The 25,902-nt window shown below is 44.1% G+C and overlaps 1 protein-coding gene across 1 annotated transcript in view; it reads left to right on the top strand.

The window, feature by feature from the left end:
* MTUS2 (microtubule associated scaffold protein 2) overlaps positions 1-25,902 on the top strand; it is a 285,836-nt gene that overhangs the window by 13,017 nt on the left and 246,917 nt on the right. Inside the window, exon 3 of the mRNA XM_079298328.1 lies at positions 24,257-24,330. The gene's annotated coding sequence lies outside the window, so the exon portion shown is untranslated. The remainder of the gene's footprint in view (positions 1-24,256; positions 24,331-25,902) is intronic.

The following is a 25,902-nucleotide window of genomic DNA, read 5'->3' as shown; positions in this document are numbered from 1 at the left end:
ACTCTGACATTTCACAACTTTTCTCTGACCTACCTAGGCTGCAACAATCAAATCCCAAAATGTTCTGCCAGGCATCTTGAATTCTCATGGGTGTTGATGTCTAAGGAGATTTTGGCTTTAAGATTGCTGATTCAAGACTACTAATGTAAGTTCACCTTTCAGAGGCTGTGTTACCCCATGTATCAGTCTCTTACCCCATCATGCTCTCCAGATGTGCTGCATCAGGGGACACACTTCTGCTCTGCTCCCCAAACCCACCCAGCCCATGGGCAGCTGGCAGCACAACAGGCCTTACAAAACCTGACCCTGGATTCCCCACTTGTTAATCTCTCAAGCAGGTTTAACTTGTTTTGTAAGATAAAGGTTATTAATTTTTTTTAAAGAAACAACCACTCAGAGTTACTTTTACTGTTCCTTACCCCTTCTATGACAAAAATCAGTGTTTTCTAGACAAGCAGCTGCCTGTCAGCTGACAGCTTTTTCTAGCTGAAAATTATAATGCTTTCACATAGTCTGGGTTGGTGTCTGATATTTCAGTCCTGGAAGACCATAAAATTTGAGCGTATGCCCCTTATCTACCTTTAGTTTCCGTTTGATTTCGTAGGTGGGTTTCCAGTGACATGTGAGGTGTAATCCCTTATGTCTGGTCTTTCTTTGATGATGCTGCCTGTTCTTTTGATCCAGTGGGATGCTTGGGATACTATTCCTGGCAGTCAACAATGTAACACTCATTAATCAGTTTTGAAACTGTCCAGCATCATCCCAGAAGGGGGGTTCAAAAGACAAACAGTTGGGAAAATTAAATTTGTGGGTTTGATATATATAACTAATCTGTGGAATTTCTGCCTTCAGTTCTCCTGCCGTAAGGGGCAGCAGAATGAAACGTGCAGCTGATGTGTGTTTTTTACAGAGTGGAGAGTGCAGAGCACCACTAACTCAGAGCTTTGTTTTGAGGCTGAGGCGGGTTGCATCCAGGACGCAGGAAGGACTCCCCGGAATCAGCTGTAGGCTCGTGATTCATGCCGGGCTGCGTGCCGGGGCTGGGGCAGGCAGAGGAAATCCTTCCTGCGCTGTCCGTACGTGTGGAGCGGCGCACAGCTGGGCGCTGCCTGCAGGCACGGCCAGCCCGCATCCCCGCCGAGCCGCGGGCTCACTCCTTATCTGCCGCAAGAATGGACACCTTCCGTGCCTGCAGAGAGCCTTGGCTTCCTCCGGGCGGCAGGGGCTGTGTCCGTGTGTCCGTGTGTCCGTGTTCCGAAGCACGGCTCTGCCTCGGGGGAAACGTGCGAGCCGCTCACGTCTCCGCTGCGTGTGCTGGCAACGCGTTCAGCCTGGATATGCTCCTGGATGCCAAATAATCCTGGCTGGCACTGTTGATCTAGGAGTATCTACCTGAGGAATATCTACCTGCCTGCAGCAACGTGAATCTCTCCTCCTCCAGTGCAAAAAGTCTTGCAGCACACTTGTAGTGGATTCTGCCACGGGGTTTGTAGAAGTGCTTGCCGTCAGAAGGAGCAGATGTGTAGCAACCAAAGCTGCAGATTTTACATTTGTACTTTTCCCCATTCCAAAAAATGGAAAAGTCTGTTCAAGAATCCTTAGAGGCCAACTGTGCTCCATAAAGCAAAATTAAGAAAACGAAACAGCAAGTGGTTGTTTGGAAAGAACATGTATGGAAAATGTAAATTGGCTCATAAAGGCCTGAATGGGAACATCAGCTACCTCTGGTGTGCCAGATGCTGAAGGCTCTTCCAGGCCCTGACCGTGGAACAGCATACTGCTGAATGAGAAAGCCCATCATCTTTTAACAGCAAAAATCCATAGCAACCATGTTATGTCTGATATCTGGAAAGGCAGAATTCATTATGAGAAAAGAAAGCTGTGCCTGGCTTGGAAGCCTGAAACTGCCACTCTGACTATAGGAGATCAGAACAGATGCCATTAGAATAAGATACAGGATGCTGTGTTACAGAATTGGAATGAGGTGTTAATTTGTGATGGTTTTCCTCTCTAGGGTGGGGAGTAAAGAAGAGGGAATTATTCTCATCATCCTCTGATTTCATCCCTGCAATACAGAAGTGTAAAGTTCAACTGCCTCTCAAAAGAGCTGGATTGGGACTGGAAAATGTTCAGAGCAGGATGACAAAAGTGGTCAAAGGAATGGGGCTTCTTCCCTATGAGAAATAAATAGTTCAGTTCTTCTAGCTGGCAAAGAGGTGACTAGAGGGAGGAAGGTAGCCTCTAAGTGCTGGGGCAATAAGAACAGGGCAGGGTTTTTACCACCCCCTCCAGTGCAAGCAGGAGGGAAACCGGTGTGTAAAATGTTCCAGGGGAAAATTCAAGGTGATTCTCCAAAGTCTATGGGCTCCATGAACTCCTTGCCACAGGAACTGGAGGGTGATAGAGGTTTCATGCATTTAATTCTCATCAGAGAAACCAGTGAAGGGCTGGTAAACACAAACACAGCCCATATGGTCCAGGCAGTTGCTGCCCTGCAGGTTGTGACTGGTTGGCAGGATGTTCTGGGCAGTATCTCTACAGGCATTTCCTTGCTTAAACATTTCTCTAGGTATCTACTTCTGGTCATTGTCAGAAGAGCATAACTGATATTTGATCCAAGCTGATATGGTTCTCATATTCTCAGAGATTTGGCATACAGGCAGTGACTATTTTTAAAAAAAGGTCAGAAATCTCCAGTGGATGCCTCTGTCCTGCCACGTTTCCTATCTGTTGTTTCTCTTGCAGCTCTGTTGAGCTTCCTCACTGTGCATGTATCTGTCTTACCTCGACCCTAATCTCACACAAATTCCACCATCCATGAAGGAAAACCCAGGTGCAGAGTGGTACTAAGTCTCTCCAAACTACCACCTCTTGGATGCCAGTGTTCCACACAGGTGTAGGGAATATTGTGCTAAATTTTGGACCCTTAGGGTCTGGTCCAGTATTTGTACCACTGCCATCAAGAGTGAATGAACTCTTTCTTATAGCTTTCTTTTCAATGTTACACCAGAATTTCCATTTGTTTAGTTCTCCAGCTTAAAGTCTGTCCCATATCCCTGTGCTGAAGGTACATTTAAAATGTATGCAGCCGGCTCACATGTTTTGCTGTAGTCAGTTATTTCTTAGTTATCATATAGAAATTCTGAATTATTCTACTGGGATATTGACAACTGTAGCTGGTTTACTTTTTATGTGTCCTTTCATTTGCATATCAGCTGTACTTGGGGAAAAGAGGGTTTTGTACAAAATGTTTGGCTGCAGTAGGCTGGAACCTGATACTGCTCACGTTAGCACAGGGAACAGTGGGTTTGGGTTACACACTTGTAAAGAGCCTGTGAAGCTTTTCCCTGTTTTTGTGACTGTGTTGCCCTCTGCTGACTGGTAATGGTTTGGAAAATCCTCAAAGTCCTCGCAGAGCACCTCAGGTACCTGCAGGAATTCTGCAGCTTATACCGGGATGTATTTTTGACCTGGGATGTCAACCATGCCCTCCTCTCTAAGGTTAGTTGTGCAGCCATAGTTAGGAACTCCCCAATAATTCAACCAACTGAATATCCCCCTCCATCCATGTTTTCAGCTTAGCTGATATTTTATTAAATTTTGATTCTAATTACCAAGTAAAAATTAAATTGACAAAGCTTTGAAACAGGCTCTTTATCACCTGTGAACAGTCTATGAAGTCTAATGCCTCTCATCAGCTGGTTTAAGAAAATCATGACATGACACACTTTATGGAGGGAAGATAGAATTTGACAGTAGCTTACAGAGGAGCTAGTTTCCAAGGGCAGGAAAAGGAGATGGCAATTATTTGAAAATAGATGCAGGTCTGTGGAAAGAGAGAAATCCATCATGAAATGTAAAGCTAGAGATGATTACGTACTCAGGGCATGAACCACTCTGGACTCATCTTCAGAACTGAAAGAAAACTCTATTACTTAGTTAAAATGTGCTCTTTCCTACAATCCCTAAAGAAGCTGTTGTCCTGGACCCTTATCCTTTCCTAGGAGGTGACTGAGGAGCAGCATTTATTGAAATGTTAACGGAGAGATTTGTGTCAGGTGAGGAAAGAGTAGCCTGCCCTTTGACATGGCAGGTTCCTATCTCAAACACAGCCTCTCACATAAAAATTACTTTGAATGGTTCCATCAAGATTTCAGCAAACTCTTGTTGATAATGCATGCCTCCTATTTGTTGTCAGCTTTGAGACTTACGATTGAAAAAGCAGAGTCTAAGCTGGAGGCAGTATTTACTTTAGTTACCAGGGCTGAATGCAGACAGCAAAGGGAGATTGAATGATGCTTGTAGACAATGCAACAATACCCCAGGCACAGATGCCCTAGATCTGACATGCTATTCCATCCTAGGTTATAGTTCTTTTTAAATCATTCAGTTTCAAGGCAGGCTGAGCTGAGTATGTAAGACCAGTCTAGCCAGAGAGCTAACATTTCGGACATGTTAGAAATACCCCAGATCCCTGCAGAAACAATTATTAGCTCAGATAGCATTATTCATACTTTCAATTTAATAAATCTGTACAGGGAAGTCTTGCATTTGCAGATTTAGGCAGCTATTTTTCTACATTTTTATTTGATTATCAGATAGTTTCTTGCTAATAAGTGCCATATTTTGAAAACTATAAGTAACTGCACTATGGGAACTATGGCAGCTGCACAGCCATTTGATACCAGAGTTGTCCTTTTTCATGAATACTATGAACTTCTACCCTAACACTATTATCTTTCATACACAGCTTCATTTTTTTATATGTAATTTTATATGTGATTTTGAAAAGTAGAAGCGAATCTAAATGTAGATCTATGCAGTTGCATGCAATGTTGTATCACACCCTGACAGGCAGCAGCCTGTCAATGCAGGCAGAGACTCATACTTGCATCTGCTTACATCAGAATCAGCAGTGCTGCAGCTTTTCAAAGCATGAGGTTTTTTTCTGTGAGCATCCAAAACATGTGGGTGTGCCCACGTATGATAGACCCAAGCCTGCAGAAAGTCAAACTTGGTTCAGTTCTGCCAGCTCTCAATAAAGAAAGGAGAGAAAGTTCCAGAGAATCTTTAACCTGTGATGATAGAGGAAGAGGTGCACTTTCATAAACATGAACTGACTTCATTGTCAGTTTAATTAAGGAAACTCATTTAAATATGACTCAAAGATTTGTACTCCCCAGATGAATATTGACACTTGTGGTAGATTTACTTCTTATTTGCAATGTGGTTATCACTAATTGCCTGCATATATTGGGATGACTTCTGATTATGTCGATAATGTCAAAAGTGTTTTTGGGAAGAGACTTTCTCAGTTGTCACTCATTAAGGACAAAGCAGATGTCACTGTAATTAGGAGCTATACATACTGCTCATTTTTAAGAGCACCTAGATGAACATGATCCTGCTCAGGTTGTTTATTTAATTCAAATCTGATTTCTAGCTAGAGACCACTTATGGAATAAGGACCACTGCCAGGTGTTCTCTCATCTCCTGTCCTGTGACTCTTTTTAGAAATAGTAAAGCTCTCCTTATTGGAAATGAACTGTGTTCCTCATAGAAAATGATTAATCCTTGAGAAGGATTACATAAACAGTATATACACACCTTTTTTCACTGGCATATGCACTGTGGTCTCTAACTGAATGATACAAGTAAAACTACAACAGGTTAATACTGGATTTATTTTACCTCATCCTACACTTTCCTTCTAGTTCTGTTTCATATTCTCTCTCTTTTTTTTTTTTTTTTTTTTTTTTCCTTTCATTTCTCATCCATATTATATTCTCTCATGCTGTTCCTGTATCAACACACTCTGGTATCTCTTCCACCTTCTTTCTTCGCAGGAAAAGTGGCCATTAACTCCATCAGGTACCACCACCCTTTCCAGGTGTCTGGACATGGTCAGCATCCTGAAGAGATGTGGTTAGTGAGAAGAGTGCCTGTGAGGAGCAGTGGTAACACATCTGCACATACTTTTGGGTGTAAATGATGAGGTAGCAGTCAATGTGGAAAAGGATCAGGCCTATCAGGTGAGATGGAGTGAAGGAAACTTGAGCTGAGGCTTGCTGGAAACTAATCACAGAATATGCTGAGTTGGATGGGACCCACAAGGATCATTGGATTCAACTCCTGGCTCTGCACAGCACCATCCCCAAGAGTCACACCATCAAATATTAACTTGTCTTTGAGTCTCTTGGATTTCTGATTAATTTTGGCTGATTTAAGCCAAGTTTGATATGGAAATAGAAATCTTAATATCTCAAGTACTCACCTGTGTCATGAAGTCAGCAGCCAAGTATCCCAAGTGGCCTCCCCCAGAGGCACAGGTAGGGGAGCTGACTTTATTACATATCAGACAAGCCACAGGGGATCTCAGCAGCCTGCCTGATCCCCACACAGCCCATGGGGGTTTTGTTCTTACCACAATTGCAGCTGCCTCACCTTACCACAGGTAATGCAAACAGGTGGTGCCAAGCCTGGGGAAAACAGGCTCCAGCAGCTCCAGAGCCAGAGGCTTGTGCTCTTCAATAAAGGCCAGGGTTCACCAGATATAAAATGAGGGGTGTCCCCCTATGCAGGCTGTGAGGATGACAATCACACATTTTCTCTCTTTGAGGGATTTCACTGCCCATATGGGGAGCACCCCTGTGTGTCCCCAGCTATGATGATGAGCCCCAAGTGCAGTCATGGGCATGGCCTCTCCTGGGACAGAAGGCAGAGGATATCAGGGCAAACAGGGCAGTGTTTGGACTGCAGCAGTACAGTTTTAATCCCAGTTTTCCCCAGATGTTTGAGAAAGATTTGCATCAGTCTCATTTGAAGGAGCTAGGAGCTGGTAATTCACTCTTTGGCACAGTAATCCTTTTTCCTTAAACACAAACCCTGGAAACTGTGAAGCTGACATTTCCTACAGCATTTTTACAAAATTTATAGAGATATAGTAATCCATTCATTCTTAGGGGCTTAGAGCTGAGTTTGGTTAAATACAATACTCAAGGACAATAGGTCAAGTGCCTGAAATGAGAACATGTCCATCACTGAGGGTAGTGCAGGAAAGTGTTGTGAAACAAGTATGTGCTGAGGGGGGAAGAAAGTAAAGAAATGAGAGTGGGAGAAAATCCCATTTTGGTCCTCCAACCCTGCCTGTAGGACTCAATTATAAATGCATGTTTCACAGAAGAGCAGATACATCATAGTTTTTTTTTGGTTTTTTTTTGTTTTTTTCTTTCAGTTGCTTCAGAGTCCACATAGTCTCATTATAAAGCAAAGCTGAGGGCAGTGTCCAAATGGAAATGTCCATGGAGAAGGAGGCTGACAGGTGGCCTGCCCTGGGGCAGCCTGTACAACTGATGCTTGCAGGAAGCCCTGGAGCAGCCTTCTCCCTCTGCTCCTAGGGAATCCAGAAGAGGGTTGTTATTTCTTGACTGTGTCTCTTTTCTGTCGCCTACAAATCCTATGGAGGGTAATGGTGTCTGAGGCTGTGATAAACTCTGACAAACCATCACCCTTGCACAGGCAGATGGTCTGTGGGCTCAGCTAGCCTCCTCCTCCTCCTCCTCCACTCACCCCCTTCTCTAAACTGCAGTCCCCATTGGCAAGGAGTTACCTTCAGCAAGAGCATCCCAAACTCCACCATGTCTCTGCAGCTGAGCTCAGGCTCAGGGAAGTGAAGCCTAGTCCCAGTGGAAAGCAAAGTGGGAAAATACCTCAAACTCTCCCCAAATCCTACAGGGGAGTTGGCTGTTGGTCCCAGTTGTTGAACTCTGGGTTTTAAAGCGTGAGAGTCAAAAGTCTGTCAGTTTAACAGGGATGTAACTGGATGGTGCCATAAAGCCAGAGAAGATTGACAGATAAAAAGAGGACGGCACATAAGAGGGCACAGATTATAGTATAAGTGCTGTATAAACAATGGTCCTTCTTTGAAGCTTTTCAGTTGTCTTCAGTATGCAGAAATCTCATTCAGAGCTGAGCCCTGTTCTCACTGCTCCTTCTTTCTGTGGCTGCTGGACTGAGCTGCCCTCAGGAGAGAATCTGCAGCCAGTGTCACTGCTGCTTATGGGCCTGCTAAAGCACTTGCTGAAGAATTTGCTTTACTTGGAGCTTGTCAGAGTCACTGTCATAATTTTTCATTCTTCCACTTCATTTGCAATATCATTTTCTGGAGGAGCATCCCTGCCATTTCAGGCTGCTGATAAGCCCCACTGTCAGTCATAGCTCCACAAAGCTCATTATTCTGCATCCGCATGAGTGTCAGTTCCCTTTGCTTTCCTGGCTGTGACTGTATTGCTGTTGTTTTCCTCCTGGTCCTCATTTGTGGCTGTTTTCCTCCCTCACATAGTTATACTCAGTGAGTTTTCCCTGAAAATTACCTGGTGCTGCTTTTCCAGCAGTTGAATGACACAGGCAACAGCTGCTCTACTGTAAACCAGCTTCTATCTTCTTTAGTGCTATTATCTAAACATACTCTGAGGAAAGCTAACTCTACTAGATGATAAAGCTGAGCCATCCCTGTTTTCAATTTATTCTTGATTTTGACAGTTCTCAGCTCTCTCAAGAGGAAATGCAGAGAAAGGTGTGTAGGTCTGCCATTGCTCCAGCAATGCTGCCTTGGTTCAGCCAGAGCTTGGCCATGTTCTGTGTTCCCTGGTCACTATTTTCAGTGCATCCTAAGCTGTGAGTTCTCAAAAGAAGCAATACAAACAGGAACTAATGTTCTGTTAAAAAAACCAAAACTACTCTGTTCTTCTCTCTCTGATTTATCACAGGTCCAAACAGTGATAGTTAGCAAGAACAGGGTGTAGTTTCCCACTGCTGATTTGCAAATGCATGGTGTAAATCAGACCAGCAGGCAGCTGAGGAGGTTATCTTTGGGTGTGATTTTACAACAGCCTACTCTGACCATTGCATTCTCTAAAATGGGAATATCCATCAGGTCTGGCAAGGTCCACAACCCTATATAAAAACATCTGACTGCAATGTTGGCTTGTGTCTAACCTGCCTAAGTCTCCTGAACCAGCCTGGCTCCCCACAGCATTGATACCTTCGAATAAAAAGCTCCAGTTTGGGTTTTCCTATTCTCCATACAGCAACATTCAGAGAAGTGAATTTAGAGGCCTTGAGAGAACTGTGAAGCACCTTCAGCCCTTACTTTGGCTAGTCAGAAGAAATGCACAGCCACACTCTCCTTCCCACTGAGAATATGTTCCTGAAAAGCATGAGCACTAGCCATGCAATGGACAGGGAAGCAGCTTTTCTCGTCAGGATTAATGAGCAGATAAGTGTTGGAAATGATCTTGGCTGCTTAGAGAGAGAGAGCACTCAAGCATTATCCTCCATTTCTGCCCTTCACGCTGCATTGACTTGACTGATCTTGATTCATCTGAGGAAGATGATGCTGAATGTGTCTGTTCAGAAAGAGGCACCAAAAATACTCACAGTAAAAGATGCTGGGTGTTCAATTCTCATGGATAAAGAGCCAGGAGAGTGGATTGCTTGTGTCCTCCTCAGGTGATGATCTGGACAATCCTGCTCCTGCATCTTCATCCTCCATGTAATATTACTCTATTGTTGTGTATTACTCTGTTCTTGTATATGTCTTCTCTTTATATATATTTCTTAAGTCCCTGTCACATCCCCCTCTCTTTCTTTAATTCTGAGGGAAAAACCAGCTTGTTACTAGTGAATCAGTCACTTTCCCAGCCAAGCAGAATATTTGATGTAAAATTATTGGGAGGATTCTTGCTGCTGCTTTATAATAGTCACATCTTCCTCCTCCTTCTTTCCCTCCTTCTCAGATGAATTGAGAGTCAATCAAGGTAAAGGATGGAGAACACAGTAATGAGGATGGTTGGTAGAGCAGGGGCTTGAATAATCACTGTGTCTCTCTAAAGTGATGGATACAGATGTGATGTAAATTACACAGACAAACGGGTGCTTCTGGGCTCCAAAGGAGAGCTGGGTGCAGGCATATACCACCTCATATACCAATGCTGACACTCACTGAACTCCTTGTGAGACAGATCAGTTTTCTTAAATTTTTTCCCCATTTTCTGCCAGTCAGTCAAAACAAACCACCTTAAACCAGACTGGCTGTGTTGCCAAATGAGCCCTCAGCCCACCCTGCTGCTGACTCCAAGGGTCTTGCCTCCTGCCCTCCATTCCCAGTGCTGTGCTGCAGCCCTGCTGCTGCTGCAGTTCAGGGTGCAAACTCAGGAGAAGATCTCTGTTGTCCTGGTAGTTTTTTGCACTGCTGGGGTGTCTCAGAGCAGCTCCTGCAAGTGCTGAGGCCACTATGAGGACAGCAGGAATGCAGCCTTGCTGTGTGATGACAGCTGGAGTGGTTGGAGCAGGGTTAGTGAAATGAATTGGCTCTGGTGTGGGTTCAGCAACCAGTAGGGCTGGAGAAATGAGGGAGCAGCCTGGGATTGAGGTGTGGGGAAAGGTCTGGAGAATCAGACCTCCCCACCCATGATCAGTAAGATGCAATGTGAGTGCAGTTTGTCACCTGATGGCAGCAGCCCGAAGTGGGCAAGCAGCCACCAAACCCCACTCTGGGCTTAACATCAGAACTCCTTGTTTTCCTGCTCTGAGCTTTGACAGTCTCTAAATCTCACCTCTTGGCAGAGGAATTGGAGAGAGGTGGTTCTTCTGCAATGTGACCATCCTGTTGTCTTGAGTGCTGCTATTTGAACAGGAACTGTTTGGATCTAGGGAATTTTGATTTTTGTTGCTCAAAAGGCAGTAGATGCAGGCAACATGCAAATAGACTGTTGACTGTGTATGTGTAATTAACATACAGGTATATGTGCACATATTTATATATGGAACTGCATGAATCCATGGAAATCCATAGTCTACAGACAGTCACACTGCTTGGACTGCCCCAACAGCTGAGTTTTTCTCAATTGTTGCATTTCTTCAGTCCAAATTGGGAAAAAAAAAAGGGACTGTACAAATATTACTTAAATTGCACAATCTTTTCTCAAGATGATTAGAAATTATGCACATGAAAAGTCCCTTGGTCCAAGTAAATGTGCTCAATTATATTTATTCAGATAGCAGGTTGATGTGCTATGCAAGCTGCCATTTTTATCTGACTGCAATTACTCTTCTTCATGGTTGGGATTCCTCGGGTCTCAAGGGACAGATATCTTCCACGGTGTCATTCACAAGAGCTCACATCAAACTGCTTTATCATCTGTCTGCAGTGTTTCACTGCTGTTATCAAGCAGTAACACGGCTCAGAGAAGCAACTGCTGTGATCCCAGAAGATTTTGAATTTATGGCTTAAAATAATCCAGCCATTTGAAGAGTATTTGAAGTCATCCTAACCAATTGGTTGTACTCTGCTCAAAAATGAGCAGGTTATTGCTGTTAGTGTGCCTAATGTGATGTTTTTGCAGGATTTTGAGCATAAAAGATAGTCCTCATAATTTAAATGAAGGAGAAATCAACTTCATAGACTGACTTGATATTTTGCTGAGCAAGACTGTTTGCTTTACATGATAGATTTGCCCTGACTGCAGCCATTTATTTCTTGTTAAATTAGCCAGCCAGCATTCACAGATGAGAGAATAAGTTGGTTTAGCTGTAATTTACATAGATCTCCCCTACATCTCTACAGCACAGGATTGTTTGGGAGGCTGTGTCAAGCCAGTCCCTCCCCTAAGGAGAAGAGCAGCAGTCCTGGACAGAGCCAGCTTCTCAGTGTTTGTTGAGATACAAGAGTTGTCCCACTTTAACTACACTGATAACAGTTTAAGTGACCCAGTCACTGCTTGTGTTAATGGAAAAGTGCCTGTGTTGTTACAGCTATTCAAGACAAGAAGATAATATTAGATAGCCTCATACTGGGACAAGTATGTCAGCACTCTAGTTTTACAGAGTGAAAATGAAGTTTAAGATGGCATTTAAATAAAAATAGCTGCTAGGACTACAGTGATGACATAAATAAAAAAAAAAAAACCAAACTAACAACAACAACAAACAACACATTTAAAATCCCACACAAAAAAACCCAAACCAACAACAAAAAAAAACATAACCCCAAAGAATATATAAAAAATCATACTTTCAACTTTATGAGCAATAATTTTGCTCATAAACTGTGTGCAGCCCAGACCTGGAAGGCTAAGGAAAAGTTCCCTTAGGAGACAACAGCTTATGCATCTTGCCCAGTCAGAGCTGGGCACCAGGCAATTGCTCATCTGTGCCCCCAGGCACAGTCCCTGCTCCAGTCCCTTCTCCTGTGCCCTCAGCAGTGTTTACAGCCCAGGAGCTTCTCTGTGGACCCTTCCTCAGATGCAGAACCAAGCTGCATCCTCCCTGGTACAAAAACCTGTAAAAAATCTTCTGGAACTAACAGCCTTAATATGATGTTGCAGCTTTTGCAGCCTTATCTAAGCATAGGAGGGGAGGCTATTTTTCCCCCTGACTTTCATAATTCCCAGATAATCTGCAAAGCTGAACACCAATTGTGTCTCTTGCTTATTTCTGCAGAGAAATGAGCCTTATGCAGCTTTCTGGCATCCCTGGCTTTGTATTTATCACTAAGTAAACAGAGCCAGGAGCTGCCACGGGCACAGACTGGCAATATCCATGCTGCACAGTGCTTGATCTTAGTCTCCCATCTGGTGCCCCTGTGGCCCTAAGACATGGGTATTCATGCAGAGATGTTTTCTTTTTTTTTTCTTTTTCTTCCCAACCTGCACTGCCTGAGCAAATGTAAAGCTCTGCAGCAGCCCACAGGAATGGTGTTCTATTGCATGAAACAGGGTGTGGATTGCATGACTTGGAGTGAAATTTGTGGCTGAAAACCTCCTGTGACAGAGCTGGCAGATTTAGGGTGAAAGAAATGGGAAGCACTGCAGTCCCATCTCTGCTGCTTGCTGGGAACAGTCCCTCCTGCATGCCACCACACAGGCTGTGCCCAGGCACTGTCTTGCCATACCAGGCTACATGGCATTGGCCTTGCAGCACACTCACAGCTAATCAGCATGCATTATCACCAATCCAGCCAGTTCCCTGGTCCCACCATGTCTGTCAGTACAATCAGAGCCACTGAGGTTTCCTGGTGCTTGTTTAAACACCAGGGATGAAGCCTGGATGTGCAGCAAAAGGTGCCTGCAGTGTGCTGACCAACCATGGTCTTAATGCCAGGGAGGGAAGAGCTGGGGGGCTCGACAGGTGAGCCATGGCCAAGGTGTGTGGTGATGCCATTCCCCAGTTCCATCAGAACTGCTACATCCAGTGCAGTGTGCTCCAAGGCAGGCTGTCCCTGCCCTGGGCCAGGGCCTCCTCACCCTTCTATTTCCAGGTCCATGTGTGAGGCTATCCTGCCACCTCTCTGTAGCTGCAGCAGCTCAGCAAAGTGGGTTCAGCTTGAAACTGCTCTGCCTACATCTATAAAAGCCACCCATTCCTCAGTTGCCCATAATTTTCTTTTAATCTTTACAGCATAAACAACTATTCTTTTGTTATGCCTTCTGCTTCTTGGAGTTGCATAAGAAATCTTTCATTGAACATTTGTATAAGCTAGAGATGTCTCTTCCAAATGTTGAAGAAAAACAAGTTTATGTGAATTATCTATGGCAGATAATTTCAGTTCTGCACAGAATCTAAAAATAAAGTGAGGCCCACATTCTACAGCTAAGTAGCTTTTAATTAGGTGTGATAACAGCATGAATTATCTTTTGGAGTACAATAGTTCCATGATCAGAAGTCAAAGGAAGGAAGTAATGGTTGTTTGCAAAAATGATTGAGGGAAGAAACTTGGCTCTGGCATGTATCTGGGTTTTTTTCCATATAGTAGATCTTTCCAGACTGATCAATATTTTGGGTAAATTTGGACTTTCTCTGTTGTTGCCCCTGATTTTAATAGAGCCAGTGGATCCTTTCAAGTAATGATGTAAGAGAAGGCAGAGAAAGCCTGCTAAGTCCCTGTCATCAACAGCTTCATGATAATGCCTTTGGACAAGACAAATGGCACTGCTGCTTTCTGAAAATCAATGTCTGAGGTACAGGATGGCTTCATTCACATTTCAGAATCCCCCTCCTTATTTTAGCCATAGACAAGCTCAGGGCTTGAGCATAAGTAAAATTCTGAATTGTGAGCTGAGGTGCATCCACATCTCCTGTCCTGCCTGCTTTGCTGGGAGGCAGGAGGGTTCATGTCCCAAACCACACAGATAAACCAGCCAGTGCCTGATTTGTCAGGCCTTCCTTTGTGCTGGCCAGAGAGATGCTCTCAGTGACTTTACCAGCCAAGATCCTTTATCTTCATTGACTTTGTAACTGAAGCATAGCATTTAGCCCAGCGTGGTGTGGCTGGGGGGTGGGGGAGGAACACAGCTTTATTCAGCAGCAAGACAAACCTTAAAGGAAGGTCCTTTAAGGATAAGAAACACCCTTATGGTGCCACAGGGATGGTACTTGGCACTGCAGATTGCAGACAGATGCAAGCACAGTGTGTTTGAGCACAGGCAGGAATAAGGAAGTTATTGTGTGCCTGGGAAATAAGGGTATATCCTATGACAGTGGCTGTCCTGCCCTTTGATGCTGTAACACCAGGGCACTGGGAAAGCGAAGCCTTTCCTCACTGCTGTACTGAAACCCAGCTGCCAAAGGGCCAGGCTGGCACTGGGATGCAGATCCTGGACATTTCTTCCCATGTCTCCCTAGACCCCTATGCACTCTGTGTCATGCCTCTGTGTAAGCTCCTGGCTGTTCTCCCGGTGTTTCCAGGCATTACTGCGGGGGCTCCCCGATAGGAGGATTCTGTGTATCATCTGGCTGGCCTCGCAAACTAGGAATCCTTTCATCACCCCCTCCTGAACAGATCTTCATGCATTTGCCCAGAGGACTTCATAAAAATTAATTGAGTTGCCCAGCATTAGACACAGATCATAAAACTCCCATCTGATCTCGTGCCTGCTGCCGGTTTTAACAGCTGATTGAAACAATGAGCGCCAGCTCACCGGGAATGTAACAATGCCCACAGAGAGAGCTGTAGCACGGGCTGTAGGTGTAGATAAGGCTGTAAAGGCACAATAAAGGTCCTTTGCCGGTACCACAGAGCTCTCTCTGCTATGGGAGTAAAACCCTTGGGCTGCAGTTTAAGCACGGCAAAAGTGATGGAGATTACCCTTCGAGCCACAAGTTTTGCTGAAAAGCAAATTTGAGTCTCTGCTGGCGTATTTATTTTTCTATTATCTCGCTCTTTTTAAAGTGAGGGAGAAATGAACTGGGAGCGAGGGAGAACTCGGGGAGCAGAAAAGCCACGCCACCAGCAAGTTTCTGGCTGATGCCGTCTGAGGCACTATTACGCAGACGCTGACCCTAAAAATTCCTCCCCACCAAACAAACAAACAAAAAACCCCAATCAACCAACCAACCAACCAACCAACCAACCAACCAACCAACCAACCAACCAACCAACCAACCAACCCCCCCCTCCTGCCCCCCGCAATTCGATAACCTACTAACAACCACTACGTTCTTCCAGGGCACACCCGTGTCCCCCACAAAGCCGTGTGTCCCCACAAAGCCGTGTGTCCCCGCACAGCCGTGTGTCCCCGCACAAAGCCGTGTCCCCGGGCGCGGTCTCCGGTGCCGCTCCCGGTGCCGCTCCCGGTGCCGCTCCCGGTGCCGCTCCCGGTGCCGGTGCGCGGTGCCGGCGCTGCCCGGGCGGGCCCGCAGGGGGCGCTGCCGGGCGGTGGCTCCCGCTATAAAAGCGCAGCCCGCGCCCGCCCCGCGCCGTGCGCCCGGCCCGGCACCGGGAGCGGCACCGGGAGCGGCACCGGGAGCGGCGCCCAGGCAGGTGAGCGCCGCGCATCCCGCGGGCAGCGCCGGCTCCGCCTCGTACCGCCCTCCCTGCCCCGCATCATCCCGACGCTGGGGTCGCTCCGTGCTCACCGGGAACGGGACGTGGGCAGAAGCTCCGGGAGATGGGGATGGCTCCGCGCGGAAGGGGCGCTGGCGGATGCTGCTGTATCCCTGGTGCGGGCAGGAGATGGGGGAGCGAGCGCAGCGTATCGGGGTGGATGAAATTTGTGATGAAATCTATTCGGACAAAGTTCTGGCGATGCCAATAGCCGGACTGGCTCGGGCGGGTGCGCTCGCCGCGCAGGATCGGAGTTGCCAGCGGGGTGACAGTGCCTAGGGAAACGGGGTCCCGGGAGGGCTGGGGACCCCGGGACACGGGCCAGCGGAGGGCTCAGGGCAAGTGCCGAGCTTGCCGGCAGCCCACGGGCGCGCAGCGCTGACATGCTGCTATTACTCTCACGGTGTGTAATAGCATCCTATTATTTTTCCGAATAATGATGGGAGGTAAATAAGCTACTATGAATAAAAAGCAGCGTTTTTCTAAGAAGGGAAAGCTAAACGTGTGGAAGATAGGGCAGCGAATCCAGGTCTTCCTACTCAAGTAGAATGCCACTGCTTGAAGAGCTGTTCATCTAGGTCGGTCCTTTCCAACTCTGTTTAAATGAGTGCGAGTACCTTTTTCCTCTTTGCTTTATCTCCCTCTCTATCTTTGCCCCTGCTTCTTTCTCCCCGGTCTCCATCCGTGCCTCCCGAGGGTAACACTGTGCCTGTGTGCCTTCGCACCCGCCTGTCCGGGCTCCCTGCAGGTACCTCTGCTGGGGAGCCAATGACCCCTGGCTGCGCTAAACATGAAAAGAGTAAACCAGCGGGAGCCTTGACATTTATCCTTGCATTAAAACCTGCAAAGGTTAAAAAAAAAAAAACCCAACAAAAAAACAACAACCCAAAACCAAACAACAAAACCCAAGCAGCTCTCTGCGGGTCAAGCACTAGAAACATTTGCTTATACTAAGGCATCGGTAGCAAAATCATTTGCATGTCAAGTGTTTGCGTGCAGGTTAACTTTGCAACGGATGGCTGCATTAAGGAGGCACTTGGCAGCCGATGGGCTGGGTGTAACGTGATGCACGAACGCTTTGTTTTGGTTTGTGTGTGATTTCATACGGGGGTTGTTTTATGCTCTCTACATCCAGTGCAATGTTTTTGGGTTTTATTGTTTCTCGTCCCCAGTTTCAAGCAGGGTTGTGGGCTTTTCTGTATCCGATGCTACATAAACCCTTTATCAGTCTGTCTGTTTCCAATGCAATTAAATATACCCAGCTACTTGTCTCCCATTTATGCAATCTGTTGTGGAGGGCAGCGCAGCCTGTGCTGCCGGAGAGCGGTAGGAGCGAGCTACTTGTGTGCAGATGAGGGTTAACTTCACATTCTATGGTGTTCAGCCTCACCATGATTTCTGGAGAATCAGCTCTGTTTTATGGTACAGAAGGGGGATTCTGTAAGTAATTCTTTCAGTGCTGCACTGTGAGTTTGGAAATTGCTACCTGAGGGTGGAAGGGACAATGGGATGGGACTCGGACACTGAGGAAAATCTTTGTAAGGCTGTGCCCATGTGGTTTATTTGCAGTAGCTTTTGATATGGTACTGTATTTCTCTGTATATTTGTCTCTTTAAGGACAGAAGTGGACACTTGGCTGCTGATCTAACAAATGGCAAGTGTAGGGCTGGGTCAGATGAGTAGTTTTTTGTTTCTTCACAGCAAAACTTTTTCTGTGGTAAAATTTTCTAGGCTGATATCTTTTATTTTAGTGATGGCAATTGCAACAAGCAGGAAAGCAGCTTTTAAACTCCCAGTGTTAGTTTCTGAAGTGTGCATTTTTATGCAAAATGAATTTATGTTACACTAAGCAATGCTAGCTATTTAGGAAGAGAGGAGATCTAACAGCAGAAGAGCAGCTTCCACAGCTGTAAAGCACATCAGAGCTTGCTCAGGGAACTTGGTAACCAGTGAGAATTGGTCCTCTTAAGTTAGCAAAACTAAGACTTTCAGCTTTCAGTGTGTACTCTCTTGAGTTTATTCAGGTAGCACCAGAAATCAACATAGGACAGAGTTACAGCAAACTCCAGTTAAGTGTGCTCTCTGGAAAGTCATACAATGGTAGATAAAGTGAAGCACAATACAGTAGAGACTCATACACAGTGGTTGGTTTAATATTTGATTGAAGGCTCTGTAGGAGAAATGATCTGGGCATTAAAATGGACATCTGGGTGAAGATATTTGCTAAAATGCCAGCAGCAAGAAATGCAAGAGGATTTCTTCCCATCCTCCCTTGTCTGGATGCTGAGGTTTGCTAAAAACTATTGAGACAGAGCTGATTTAGCAAATGCTTTCCCTAGACGAGTACTGCATTGTATCATAAGTTATTTTTAATTGTAGTGACATTGTTTAAATACAACTATTACCAAACCTGCTGCAGTCAGTTTTGTTAGAGAAGTCATAAGCAGCTGAAATTGGAAAGAAAGTAACAAAAGAGAGCAAAACTTAAGTGCATGGTGGTTTGTTCTGTGTCTGAACTTTTTTTTACTGCAAACTCAAACCTGTTGAAGCATTTCTTCTTTAGGAAAATAGTTCAGAAGGATTTTTGTATAACTTACTCTGGCATTGTCCTAATATAACTGGCATCCTTGTGAGCCTGGGAATGCTGTCACTTTCTATTGCTGGGTGTACATTTGATGCTGTACTCTCTGGAAAGCTCATTTGGTTGTTGTTCTGCCCATTGCTATTATATTGTTATTCTGGGTTTTCCAGTGGGGAACTGGAAAGTGGATAAGATCCTTTGCTTCATACCAATTAAAGCTCTGCCCCATGTTAGTCTGTTATGACAAAGAACTGGGTCAGTATTTTGAAACCAAAGGACATATATTGAAATATTGAAAGCATTTGAAAAATAGTCCAACTATTAACCCAGTGCTACCAAGTCTACCATGTCTCCAAGTGCCACAGCTGCATATATTTTGTGACTCCACTTTCCTGGGCAGCCTGTTCCAGTGCTTGGCAACTCTTTCAGTGAAGAAATTTCTAATATCCAACCTGAACCTCCTTTGGCACAAACTGACACCATTTCCTTTCATTCTGTTACTTATCTGTAAGGAGAGGCCCACCCTCACCTCACCTTTTTTCAGGCAGTTGTAGAAAGCAAAAAGGTCCCCTCAGACTTTTTTCCACAGGCTAAACAGCCCCAGCTTCTTCAGCTGCTCCTCATAAGTCTTGTGTGCTAGACCTTGCTTTCTAAAAGACTTTATTTAAGCAGTTGCCTTAGTGATTTCTTTAAGGATTTGTATTTTCCTTTTAAATTAAAAGGATACAAAGCTGGCAGTCAGACAAACAGTGTCTAAACTCCTGGGATACCAAATCCTCACGTTTTAGGACAGGAACTGTTTTCTGCTCAAGGAAAAGTTATTGTCACTTTTGTGATGTGGTGTGGCATAGCAGTGAGTGCACCAGTGCTGCAGTGGCTGGAGGGTGAGGAAATCCAAGTTTTGCTCCTGTATAAATATGGTAAATTTGGGTTAAGACCATGCCTTAGCTTCTTCAAAAACTGGGAGGAATGTGCTGGCTCACTCTTGCAGAGCATTTGGGGACTGTGGATGGTGAAGTCTGTTTTGTTCCAGCAGAGGTCTCAACATCAAATATCTCTGAAAATGGCTTAATCCTCAGAAGCATCTGGTGCAGCAGCAGTTACCAGGCTTTTGCTGTTAGTGATATAACTGGCAGATCAGTGATTTTATGCAATCCACAAAACCAGCAAAAACATCAACATTTTCTTGGGTTCCCCTCCCAGCCTGCAGCTGTTACTCCCAATTCAGATGTTGGTGTAATAAAGGTTGCTGCTCCTTGTATGAGCCTGAGGGCTATAAACTGCTTTGAAACAGCTGCTGCATGGGATGCAAAGCTGGAAGAAAGGTATAACTTGTTCTTTGCACAGCTGTGGGTATCACTTCATGGGCATAATCACTGAGCACTTCCAGGAGAATGACTTAACTTTGAAATCTTAGCTAAAAAGTAAACAAGCCTCTAAAACAGATACTGGGCGAATTAGTTTCTCTATTAAATTTCAATTTTTTAAATGAAAATTTTTTTCATTTTTTTCATTTTAACTATTTGATAGCTTATCCTAAATGAGCTGGCTTCCGTGTTTATTATCCCCACAGGGTGCTGTATGTATGGCAAAATACTAGGGCTGTCAAAGAGCCAGTCTGGCAGGCAAGGGTAGCTCAAATAGAGATACACTGATAGTGCTTTTGCCCTCTGGCTTGTGTCCTCTGCCAAGTTTCACGTGGGGCACATGGAACAGCAACCTTTCAAACCACCTGTGATTTCAGTATGAGGCAGGTCTTACAATAATTCTCTAATTTATCCTGCCAAAAAAATTCAGAGGGACTATTACCCAAGTAATGTGTTTTTGTGCCCCAGAGTATGTAAGTGTTATTGGTCAAGAATTAGATTGTGATGGGAGAAAAAAAAATAAAGCTTTGTATTAAGTATATCTGAGCCTGATACAGTTTGCTCATTCCAGAATGCTGGGAGGAATCTTGATGTGCTATGCACAGGGAAAGCTGGCAGGATACTGGGCACAGATAAAGAATTTAAAAGTAAATTACACTTGACCATGCTCAGCAGGCTCATGCTCTAAGGATGAATTTGTTCCTTCTGGTCTATAAGGTCATGGGGATTTTAGGTCCCTCTCTTGCTGCTGCTGGAAAGTTGTTTTGCTCTTTGTGTGATATAACAGCGAGGCTTTAAAAAGGAAGGAATAGTAACACAACCTCTGGAACCAATTCACATGAACTTTGGTGGAACCAAACAGCTGCATGAACAAGATTAAATGCTAGAGATTGGGTACAAGTGCTTAGGACAGGTTTGCTGTATCACCATCACAATCTGGATAGGTTGTTTGGGGCTTAACAATAAAAGGAACACATCAAGTATTTAGTATGAGCACTGAAACTGGATTGTTCCTTCAATGTGCTAGAGGCTTGAGAGGCTAGGAGAATAGTTAGGAAATCAGATCGACATTGAAAGAGCTTTTCTCCTTTTCAGATCTCAAACTAAGAAAATGTTGGGGGTAAAGAAGGAAACATTATTTGGTCATGGTTTGTAATCTCGCAATTAGCAAGTTTCTAAAACAAAACCAGACTGGCTGAAGTGCTAATCTTGCTATGACAGCAGCTTGATCAAATTATCAACTGGGATTCCCTGAGATGTCTGCATCTATCCATCCTTGATATTACTAAACATGCCCCAAGTACAAGTTAAGTAGCTTACAGAAACAAAGGAGTTTGTTGCATTGATATCTGTTTTTTTTTTTTTTTTTTAAGTAACGTGTATGCATAGATATATCAGGCAAAATTGTGTGGATTACCATCAGAATTGTTTCAGTAATAATCTAAGAAGACAGACTCTTGAGCTTTTGCCAAATGAGCTTGTCTTTTCCACTGATGAAAGCCCAAGTGTCAGGGTGGCTCAGAGCCACCATCCAATCCAAGCAGCAAAGTTCAGAGCCAGGTCCACAGCCTTTATTCATATGAGTAATCCTTAAATATCAGTGGAGCCAGCAAGATACTGATGCTGAAACAATGAAAGCCCTCAGGCTTAGTTCCCAAGATAAAAGCTGTGCTCTTCACCTGGTGGGGAGGTGGACAAAATGTGCTTTATTTTAGTTTTCTCTGTCTTGAGTGAAGTGAGAGCTGAGTCACTGTCCCTATAAGCTACAACATCTTTAATATTAAACTTGGATTTAGAGTGGAAAACATAACACTGAGTCTGACAGAATCCTACTGTTCATTTTTAGCTGCTCAGCACTTTTAAAAAAAATCAAATCACAGAAAAACTGCCCTGTTTGATTGTTCCTATTACATAATAGCAACATCTTTGGGATTTGAGAGAAGCCATGAGCAACATGTCCCTTACATAACAAGTCTAAGTTGCTTTAATCCCTGCTGTGCCACTGCTGACCCTGGGCAGCCAGGAATAGCCTGGGAGTGGTGCTGAGCTCCCCAGGCTCCCCTCTGGGGCTGCAGGATAGCCATGGAGCAGAGCTCCTGTGCTCTGGGGGGCTTTCTGCCAACCATGCTTGCTGGGTTTATGGTCTTTCTTCTAATAGATTGCAATTAGTGGTTGAACCAGGAGCCCTGCCCTTAAAAAGTTCTGTCTTGCTCCTCATGAGTGCACCTGATTCTTTGTAACTTCCTTTGCATTTTTCCTGAAACATCAGCATTTACCTCCATTTCCAGCTGAAAACTGGCCATCTTACGGTTTTTGTAACTTTGTTCCTGTGCTATCTTAAAAAGAAAAAACAAAACCAACAACAAAACAAAAACACCCAAAGCTAGGTCAGGCCTTTGGAGCAGGTCCTTGTGAGCCTTTATTGTGTCTGTGGGATGGTGCCATGTGTTGGTGCCTTGAGGGATGTGCTGGGCTTGCCAGGGTGGGTGCTCTGGGGGAAGAGCTGCAGCCAGGTATCATTCTGAGTTCAGGGGACATCTGTGACCCCCAGCTTTGGTGGGGTGCAGGGGTCTTGTTCCTGCCCTGTGCTTTCCTGGGCATGGTGTGGAGCTGCTTGGTGACTATGCAGAGGGTCTGACCCTTCACTTGAGTCTGTCATAAATTGCCACTAATTTAATTTTCATATTTAAAGTGGGTGAAACAGTGTGGAAGGGCAGCTCAGCCCTGCCCAAGGAGTGTGTGTGTACTGCTGGTGCAGATCCTGCCTCACCATCTCCATGGGAGAGCTCTGCACTGCCCTGGTCACCTGGGCTGCCTCTGCTGTGACTGGGAGCATTTGGAGAATGATGACATGAAAGAAGCAACACTGTGGGATTGTTTGGGGGCAAGGATTGAAGTAGCTGAGCACAAAGAGACCCATCTAATTAAAACTGCAGGGGATGGAGATGGTGGCTAATGAGGCTGAACACACAACTTAATTTAACTGAGTTATTTGAAAAGAAGCAACCTGCATTGCTGGAAGATAAGGGAAAAAAGTAAGACATACCTGGATTTTCATATTAAAATACAGATCTCATAGCCATTAGTGCATGCTTTGCTGGGAGATCCTTTGGATTTGGTATTTTACCACATTTATGTGAAATGCATCATAAGTGGTTACCATTAATTGCATGTGAACAAAACATTTTGAAAGACTGTTTGATTAAAACTTTACTAAAATGCCATTTGTATCTCCCATCTTCTAATATTTTCCAAGATTTTCATCTAACTCTTCTCCACTTGCTCTTATTTAAAAAAAAATACTGTTAAGATGTCACCTTCTTCCCTCACCTGTCCTTCCCCATTCTTTCTCTCTTCCCTTTTCTCTATTATACTCTCAGGTCTCATCTAAACTCTACCTACTCTGCTTGTCCCACAGTCAGATCCCTCATCTTGATCTTCCATGCACTCCTAGGTCTTAATTCTTCACTCTGATATTTCCTGTTTCCCATAATAATGCAAATAAATATGTATCACTGACATAACTAAAATTAAAAAAATCCCATAATTTTTTTTTCCCTCTAAAAATCCCAACCCAAAACCTTTTTCATCTGTTTTGCCATCTCTTTAATCTGGTCAGTGCTACTTGAGAGAGCCTGTTCTTGTTTCATCCCTGAATATCAGCAGTTTGACTTTGGCCTTTTTTTTTAACATTGATAAATGCACTTCTCATGACTTATCAAATCTCAGGACTGGCTTTTTCCTTCTCTGCCTTACCCTGTTGTCTTTTGACATAACTCACGTTCTGATTCACAATGTTTAGTTTCTGTGATTGCTCTATTTTCCTAACTTCTGTGAGAAGTTCCTTCTAAGTGCTTTCTGGATTATTTTCCCCACCCTTTCTTGTTTTTCTTCCCCTCCATACTTTTTCTGGATGATCTCATCACAAGCAAATGCAGCTAAATCTCCCTGAACAACACCACATCACCCATATCACATCCAAATGTGGCAAGGGGACAAGGTGTCAAGTAGCACAGTGTCTTTAAAACAATGATCTCTGTAAATATACTTAAACCTGACTGGGTGTAATCTGTGCTTCCCCTTCAGTTTCTGTAACTAAATTTGACTTAAGTGTTGACTTACACTAAAGATATTCCAGAGGAAGAGAAAATGTGGAGTTTGTTTCACAAAGGTTTTGTATCCTCTTCCCCTTTTGAGCATAGGTGCATTTCTTCACTTCACTCAGTGCTAAGGCAGATCAGCTTATCTGTGAGCTAATGCCAGGAAACTTGGACAGGATCCTAATCAGAAGAGCAGGATGTTTAATCTTGAGCACTGTGTTTACAGAAGATTTGATGGTGTATGCCCTTGTTACCTACTCTAATTTTAATGAGTCTTTTGTTTTGGTTTTGGGTTTTTTTCCTTTTTTTTTTTTTTTTCTTTTAGTTTTCCACCCTGGAACTGTCTTGTAAGGCAAACTACCACCAATGGAAGAAGAACTTGTTTTTTCAGCATTTTGGGTAAGCTTGTCTTCTGTATTATTAATGTCTGATTTCATCTTTTAAATATATTTACCACCAAAGAACACTTTAAAGAAGTCTGATTCTTTTTGAATAGTGCTGTTTTATCCAATCAAAATTCCATTTAATGATTGTGTAAGCAGTAGAGATAAAGGTGACTTCAAAGCAGACCATGAGGCTTTAACTGTGGGAAATTATTGAACAAAGGTAGATCTTTGCTTTCCTGATGTTTTTGCTTTTTATTAGGCATGGTATATGTTGAAAATGTGACTACCTAAACCAATGTATTATATATATCTGAACTAAATCCTGTTGCTTTTTGAGGCACTATAACAATATTTGAAGATAGTCTTTCATGCTTGGGAACTTTGTCAGTGGGAGATGGGTGGGACAAACTTCCTGGTAAAATTGTGCTGTAGTTGTGTGAGGCTGAAGGCTCTGTGTATGCATCCCCTGTGGCCAGGCATGGTCCTGTCCCTCAAGTGATAGAAAGCAGTTTGGCTGGACAAGTTCAGCCATCAACATGGCATAAGGGTTGCTCTTTCCACTGGGGAGACCCAAAGCCAAAAGCTCTTTCTCTGGTGACAGTCCCCCTCAGTCACAAATACTGTGATTATGGCTGTGGAATAAGTGATCAAACTGGAGTGTCACTGTCTTCTGGGTGGCACACACATCCTGGTAAAATCCAGCAGCAGTCAGGTGGCTAAACACCAAAGAAGAGAAATCCTGTGTATGGGCTCTCAGGTGCCTTGTGATGTTCCAGCCTTGTGTGCTGTCCCATGTGGAAGAGGAGAATGCACAGTGCAATGCACATCTCCTCACTGAAAAAACATTGCAGAACACTGATGAAAGATTGTACAGAAATATTTTTAATGTATTTCCATTGTTACAAATTACTCTGGTTTAAAAGCAGTTGCAACTGTGCCTTCTCGTACTGGGGTTGTAAGCCTTGTAGCAATTCCAGTGCCTGCTGCAAAACTGGAAGTATAAAGTCTCCTGGCCCATTCCAGAGTTGCTTCCAATAATGGCATTTTCAAAACCCTGTGTTTTGTTTCAAACAGACAGAATAAAGTAACGTTTGGCAGGGGTAAAGTGACTTTCACCTCTTGTACTGATCTCAGAGCATGGCTTAGGAAGATGATGGGTATATAAAAACACAACCCTAATTGCATGAAATTAGTGTTAGTCACAGCTGTGCCTGCTGGGAGGCTTTCTGATATGCCATGGAAATACTGCTCTGGCAGTGTTAATAACACTTCCCAGGAACAGGTCAAAGTGATCTATGTGGGGAAGTGTGGATCAAGATTATGATAATGTCCTTCCCTATTTGTGCATAGGGAAAGAATTTTGCTGCACTCCAAACCATAGCCAAAAAATCAGAAATTCAGAGAAGTGACTTGATAATATTTTAGTAGTCTTCCAGTAGTTTAGCACTGGATTATGATTGAAATACCACAGAAATACTCAAGACACTTTACACTGTATCAGATGGATTAAGCATGATTCATTTACTACATAAAATTCCTGAGAGATTAATAATGTTTGGGTCATTGTTTCCTAGGTTTATGAATT

The sequence above is a fragment of the Erithacus rubecula genome (genome assembly GCF_903797595.1).
Source record: "Erithacus rubecula genome assembly, chromosome: 1".
NCBI lineage: Eukaryota > Metazoa > Chordata > Aves > Passeriformes > Muscicapidae > Erithacus > Erithacus rubecula.
This window is presented reverse-complemented; position numbering and strand designations above follow the sequence as displayed.